The sequence below is a fragment of the Haemaphysalis longicornis genome, unplaced genomic scaffold (genome assembly GCF_048455015.1).
Source record: "Haemaphysalis longicornis isolate Haplotype H1 unplaced genomic scaffold, Haemaphysalis longicornis Haplotype H1 scaffold_1, whole genome shotgun sequence".
Lineage (NCBI taxonomy): Eukaryota > Metazoa > Arthropoda > Arachnida > Ixodida > Ixodidae > Haemaphysalis > Haemaphysalis longicornis.
Genome location: NW_027526203.1, coordinates 229,363,403 through 229,371,037, shown reverse-complemented (window position 1 = coordinate 229,371,037; position 7,635 = coordinate 229,363,403).

Below are 7,635 nucleotides of genomic sequence, written 5' to 3'. Positions count from 1 at the left end.
TCAGGTGTCCACCACAAAAAAATGTTTCATTGTGGGTAGTAGCCGGGAAGGGATTGCAGCTAATATTCCACACCGCCTGTGTTTCTGTTCCCCCTCTTCTAAATTTGCTTTAATATTGTGGAAATTGTTAAAATGATTTTGCGCTGCTTTATATTGCCTGACATAGTTGTCAAGCAACATTTTGCTATTTCCTGCAACTAATTTGCATTATTAACCTGCTGTCATATTGACCATATTATTGGCATCTTGCACAAGTGGCGCTCTGAAACCACTGAAATGTATACCCACTTCCCCCCTCCCCTATCATCAGTCGCTGTTGGCTTCCCCTACCCAGGCCTTCCAGGTGTATAAAGGAAAGAATGGTTAATAAAAAAATTTTTCAGCAAGAGTTCACTGGCTACCCGCAAAATAGTAGCTACCTTAAGCATTTACCTTTGCCCTGCCTTAGTGGTCTAAAAAAAGCCTCCTTACTCAAAAATGTGTAAGTTTGGTGTTTCATTTGGGTGCGTGTCTGTGTATACTCAGATTAGTGTGTTTATCTCATCGCAGGAAGGTTAACCCTCCGTCATTGGATCAGCATGCCTGGATTTCCAGCACTTCAAACATCATCAAGACTCTGCCACTTTAGGTTTTCGCTGTAATGCAGATGTTTTGATACATTTTCTGTGATCTCTAACTTATTTTTGATGATCATTCTTTTTAGTTCTTGCAGTTGACTTTTTCCCATATAACATTGAAAGGCTGAAAGGCATTCAGTATCTAGTTATTTTTTATAAGCATGTTTTAATCACTATGGCAATTCTCTCATTTTTAATTTTCTAATTTTTGCCTTTTATGCATAACATCTGTATAGCTTCAATTTGAGTGCTTCAAGTTTTTATTTACTTCCACATCTTTCAGTCACCTTTTATTCTATTTTGACTTGTCACGATTTATTTGAATAATAAAATGTTTAGTCTTCCAAAGTTGCTTAGTGTGCTTATTGTTGCATTTAAAGGAGCCATGAAGAGAAAACACAAGTTTGGTTCATTCGAAAGATTGCCTCGTTAGAACCATAACGACACCACTTATAACGCAAACTTCGCTCAAATAAGCTACATAATTAGGAAAAACGGGAATGGTCATGCGACCCACCAGCTCATTTCCCGCAACAGAACCTATGCCGTCACATGGGCTAAGCTCTGCGATTGGCGGAGGCCGGCAAAAGCAAACGCATGTTAGGCAGGGCTTACAGTTTGCATAGCGAGCTAATTGCCCGTGAAACATACTGCACATTCTTTTTATGACAAAGAACGGTGGAGTAAACGGTTGAAGTTCCGAACGAACACGCAAGCGTGTGCGCCAATGCGTACGAAACAACCGCCTGGCCGAGCTCGACATCTCGCCGTCGCGCAGACGAATTTTCGGGTTCGAGGCGCTCTGACCTTGGAGGAAAAATGCCGTAAACACCGCGCATCGACGCTCGTATCTTTCTGGTCGAAGCAGAGAGCTCGCGCGAACGGCTTTCCATACACGACACCGGCCAACTGGCATAAGCGATACTGCTACTGAAGTTGAACTATTATTAACCGTAATAAAAATACGGCACATACGTACCAGTCTGTATTCGTCCGTGGCGACGGCGCTGACGAGGCAGCGGTGCCGACGGCAGGGCGTTCGTCTGTTGTGGCTATCGCGGAATGGTCGCTTTTCCGTCCGCCGCGTATCGCACAACTCTTGCCGCTCGTGCACTTAGAAGCGTTGAGCGTTCAAGTGGTGTGAGGTTGTTAAATGCAAGCCCGAGCTCCTCGGCGAGAGTTTTGTTCTCCGGATCAGGCGATTCCATGACTAGGGCTGCGGGTGCACTAGGTTTTACTAGCATTTTTAAAATGGCCGCCGTCTCGGTCGACTCCCGCGTGTGGGTGCTATATGGAGTCGACATACTAAGTATCTGTTTCATGGACCGGCCCGTGTGACACCATTGCTCACGTCACCAAATGTGCAATTTTAGCGGGAGATTTAAAATTTTGGCTTAAATTGCCTTATTTCTCAGTGAATAAAGCATCATTTGCTTCCGGGAAAGCGCTTGGGGTACTATGAAACACCTAATCTTTCGAATAAAACAAACTTTTGTTTTCTCTTCATGGCTCCTTTAAGGTGTGTCTAGAAGCTTTAGCTCACTCAAGTTTGTCAGGCCACATGAAATGCAGTTAAATGAGGGAATGCTGTCCCATCCATGCAATATCAAAGTTGTTTTAGATGAAACCAGTTATATGTGTGCACTCTTATTCTGATAACCGCATTTCTATATATTCTCTGGGCGTAAAACAGGACAAGAGCTATAACAGCAGTCTTGATGACATCTTAATAAGATGATAGCAAGATGACTACAATAACGGTTGCGTAAACTGCTGTGAGAGGTTCTCGTTTATGTCTCCACAACTACTAGAAAACATCTTCACAAGACATTATTTCTCTATCTGGCATGCTTAGAAGTCACCTCGTGGATTGCTATGCAAGATTTTTGAGAACGTCGTCTAAACGGAGAATAAACGTTTTGTTGCTTTCAATCCAGATAGCTATGAGGTGTTTAGTACTCGTCCTGTAAACGTCTTGTTGGAATTTTTAGCAGTCTCCGAGATGTCAAGAATATCTTGCAAGACATCTTGTAGCTCAGGCATAGCGTCGCGTTAGCCGAGCTACTGGATGGCTATCTCACGTCTTGGCAATGTCTATAAAAATCTTGATCAGGTGTTGCGTAGACATCTTGGAGGTCTTGTCAAGATGTCGTATAGAAGTTTGGTAGCTGCCCTAATGTGCAGATCAAGATGTCTTGGACAGCTGCTCAAGATGAGTTTGAGACTTCTACAAGACGTGCTTGCGTTCACTGGGAAAGATGCTGTATTTGCATTTTACTGTCCGAGGAATGCGTTGCACTACCTGTGTTCATATTCCTTTTGTGGGATCAGATGCGTCATGGCTGCTATATTGCCTGTGACCAAGGTTGCCGCAGGTCGTCCAGAGGTATCCGTGTAAGTAACGTATCCTGGGAGCTAGGTTGGACCATTCGTCTCTTGGAGTACAACGATATCAGGTGAGGGTGAGAGTGTGCCGAGATACTTTTGTAGCGCTGCTGACTTGTCTTTGATCCCGTGGCAATTCCATTGGAGCAGTGCGGTGAAGTCATGCCTATTTGGTAGTGTACCCATCGGGGAATGAATCCAAATCCTTGCTTTCGAACGTTGGCGGGCTGGAGTAGGGAGCTGGCCTTCTGCGGAGATTGGTGCCTTGTACCGTCTCAATTCTGTCTTCTAGCCGCTCGATGCGAGTTCCAAGTTGGTCCACCGGAGTTACAACTTGATCGATTTGGACACCATACTGGGCTACCTGAATGAATAACGCCTGTAGTTGGCCGTTAATGTGGTCGGTTTGAGCCTGCTTCTGGAAATGGAGCGCCTTGCTCAGCACTACGAGCTGGTTCTGCTTGTCTGTGAACGCTTTGAGTCGGTTTTGTAGCGAAAGCTTTACTACGCTACCTGGGGCAGTTTTGGCGGGGTGACCAGTTTTGATCTTTAGAGCTAGAGGTCAAACCACATCCCATTCCGCAAGCGCCCTGCGCGGATCACCGGCCCTATGGCGGGGAGAGATAGGCGGCAGGCGAGGAGGGAACGGAGACGTGCGCGGGACCCGTGTCGCCACCTGGCGGAGAAAGGCGAGGAGGCCACGTGCGGTGCAGAGCGTGTGCAATGCAGGAAGACGACCATCCAGGTATGGTCGTTCGTACAGCGGCGAGGCTTAAACAACGCCAGGAGGTGGAAAAGAGGAAACGCGCTATTGTTGCGTACAGTATCGCCAGCTCCAAGCCTTGCGCGTCAGTGTGAGCTACCTTCATTTTTATGGGAGGCTTTCCCTTCTTGGGACCGAGTTTGTTGCGAGAAGGGGGCAGTGGTGTGCTCCGACGCAGTATTGTTGTGATCTATCGCTTCGACTCCAGCTAGCGAAAAGACTCGCGCACTCCTGATGAGCGGGAGGGATAGAGGGAGCTCTGGCCGTTGCTGTAGAATTTCCCTCGACGTTGCGTGAATGCCGTTTGCGTTTGTCTGGGAGCGAATCATCGCGCGATCTTTCTTGTTCTGCTAACCTTATTTTGTAATGACGCAATGATGGACTTTTCTTGCGCCAACTGTGCATTAAGTGTGGAGCAGGTTTGACATGAATAAGAATCTGAGTTTTTTGGTGGTTTGGTTGTGGGGTCGCGTCGAGCAGTGGGAGACATAACGAGAGCCTACTCACCTGTTTCTCTTCATTCCCGGTCCTCGGTTCGTGGTTGTAGGACCCTGATTTGGACCTGACGCTCGAGTTGTCTCTCCTCCTTACGGATGTGGTTCTGTATCGGTCATGGGGCCGTCACTGTTGTGGCTGGTGAACTAACCTCCCCAGTGGGCTCACTCGCTGGGAGGAGGTCCTTCTGTGGAGCTTTCGAGATGAGGTGGTGTTATCGTCAGCAGTGACCCACGTTTGGCCTGCCCGCTAGCACGCACCGTTTGCGGACACCTGTCTCTTTGGTACGCTCCCTGCGTAAGAAGCTGACGCTCAACACCTGTTGTTGAACAGCGCAGCTCTTAGAAGTCCACGTATGCAACACTTTCGAGGAACAAGGCTCCATCTTGAGAGGCCCCCCATCTTCAGAGGTGGATATGTGGGCCCCAGCATCCTTTCGCATTTTGGCGGGAAATCGGGGGAATGCTGTTCCTTTGAAAACTTTCGCTTATGCCGCCGGGCAATCCCTCGCAAAAGATATATAGTATAAATCTTCTTAGGTGTTACCACAGCGGCCAATCGATACAGCTACAAAGTTACCGTACATGTCTTACCATCGGACGTAAGAATAATCGTCGGCCTTTATTGCGACAATGGTCGTCGGCTCTCCGCATATTGACTTCGCCTCCGAAGTGTCTGCAATGTCATACGGTTTTGAGGTAAAGTTCGCGCTCGCGCGTTACTTTGTATCCTTCGGTTAGTTGCAGTGGGAAGCATACCATGCCCTTTATATACCCCTGGAGTGCCTCTATTCTATCTCATCGAACATAAGGTCGAACCTAGACAAAACCCGTGTAGCCCGGCTCGGAAGCAGATTCGAGGATACGTTTGCTACTTAGCTTTTTCGTCACGAAAAGGGAAAGAAAGCTTTTAATACAAGTTAAATGGCAACACCACCTCGTCCAGCGAACCGCTGCTAAGGTGCGAAAGAGCGTTGCGGACCGCCCGAGAAGCGAAGCAAGGACAAACAGTGGTGTGGGAAAAATGCGTGTTTTAGGGGGTCTCTAATCTGCACGAACGTCCTTAAGCACAGTGCAGAATTAGGCGAGCTGGTAACCATGAACAACTACAGCACACCAAAAAAGAAACTAAACGAGGTAGGAACAAAGGTACATAGGCTTAGCTTTCGTCCTCTGCGCCTTTCGTCCGGCCTTGTGTGTTGTGTTTTGTTGCCGCGCTGTCGTTGTTCAGGCAAGAACGAGTCGACCTACATGCGTAGATTACAGTGCCGTGAATGCAACTATACCACTAGCCGAAGGGGGAGGAGGTGGAATATACTTAATTGGGATAAAAGTTTACTTTCTTTCTACCCTTGGCGAGAAGAGGTATTCTTGTTTAAGAAGTTCCTAAGCGTTCGCTTCCTTGCGGGCCCTTATTGACCACCTGAAGCTAATCGCCGAGCTGGCTAGACTACCTCCCTACATCAAACGGGTTAGGGGGGAATGGGGGCGAGGAATATTGTCTGGGAGAACACTGAGACCACGAGGTAATGCATGTAGGGTTGGGAGCAGAATATTTAGATGGTTGGGTAGGAAGTTGTTACTTGCTGAAGCAGAAAATGCCAAACAAAAATAAAGAGCGGGGTCCCGTCCCATATTCTTTTCCGCACTACGGTTTGCTACATGATGAGTCGTGAACTTTTCCGCACTACGGTTTGCTACGTGATAAGCCGTAAACAGTGACACAGGATTGGCGCAAGCTTGCCTAAGCATTTTTCCTAAAAAGAACTTAGGTACGAGTGTATCGCAACTTCTACTCAACGCACGTTCTTAAGAAGGCGCAAACGGCAGTTAGTAGACATGACATTGTAAAATTACAACTATACGCAAATAAACTGGTGCATGGGAGGAAGTTTTTTAGGTCTAATACAAGCAGTTTGATATCAGTCTGTAGACACGACATTGTAAAATTACTACTGCAAATAAATTCACAGCTGGGAGGATATTTTTTCGGGGTCAATAGAAGCAATCTGATATCAATTTTGAAAGGACCTAGGGTCTCTGATTAGTACGTTCCTAAGATACCATGTGTCTCTATGGAGCCTTTAGGGCCCATCTAATTAAATTCTCCTTTTCAACTATACACAAACGCATTGCTGGGATGGTGGTGATGGAACGCAATTTATTAGCCTTTAGAAGGGGAGGGTGTTGGGGAGAGGAGAACCGGAATCCGGCTCAGCGGAATCCTAGTGCCATGGACGCGGCCTCTGCTCTGCCGACCAATAGGAGCTGGTCCTCGAGGGAGGGGTTGTCCGGAATAATCCTCCAAGGCCTAGGAGCATGACGGGAGGGAAAGGCGATGCTGCTGTTAGTGATGGCTTGTAGGGGTGCCTGTCCTGATAGCAAGGGTGGAGGAGACATCGCTGGGAGGACATTTTTAGTTAAAATGTAAGGATGCAAAGCGATTGATACCTAAGTATGATGACCGCAGCATCTCTTGATAAATACTCCCATAAGACCATACACATTGCCGTAGAGCGCTATACACCCTTAAAGCTGGTTTCACTGCTTTACAGGCCATTTTGTACGGGTAGTATAAGCTATTTTATATGATGAAGGCCCTAAGGTGTTTCTACAAATGCCTCCATGTGACCCAACCTATCCCAAATACGGTTGTTCACCGAGGCCATTCATAGCTAGTTTCATTACTATTCATTGGAAGGAAGACATTCATCTCTGGGCAAGATGTTTTGTATTAAATGTACTTATAAGCAGTTTCTTATGCGGCCAAGGTGAGACACACTAAGCGTTGCAGAGTGACAGACATGTTTGCTTTTTGAGTCCACACGCAAAAGGTACGCTTTGAAGGTAGATTTCCGTTAACACGCCATTCCTTCCGAGTGGGTGACCTGGACGATGGTATGCGTCGTAATCGATTGTTTCAGATTCTCCTAACGTGCACCGCAATCTACGACGAAGATAAATTTGTAAGCTTCACGTTTATCTGTCGGACGTCGAGTCCCCATGCGATAAGAACACTTCGCGCCCCCACGCGACTCAACGACGCTGTCACCGTGCCGCCGCTGCGGCTATAACTGAAACGCGCTCTGGCAAAGGGCACAAAAAAAAAAAAGAAAATTGCGTCTGTGCTTCCAAGGGAGAGTTGCGGGTTAAATGCGTAAGTTGTTCTGCTTATATCCAGGGCCTAATGTCGGCTTCACCAATAAGCACAAATGCATTGCTGATAATACATTCAGTGGGTTAGGGAATTGGGCTAGTTGGTTCTGCGTGATGATTGACTGCGCTTGGGGTTACAAGGTATCCATTGTTTGACAAAACTTCAGTTTTCACAAAATACCACATCAAGACCACACGCGAAATCTGGGAAGCCTTCCAC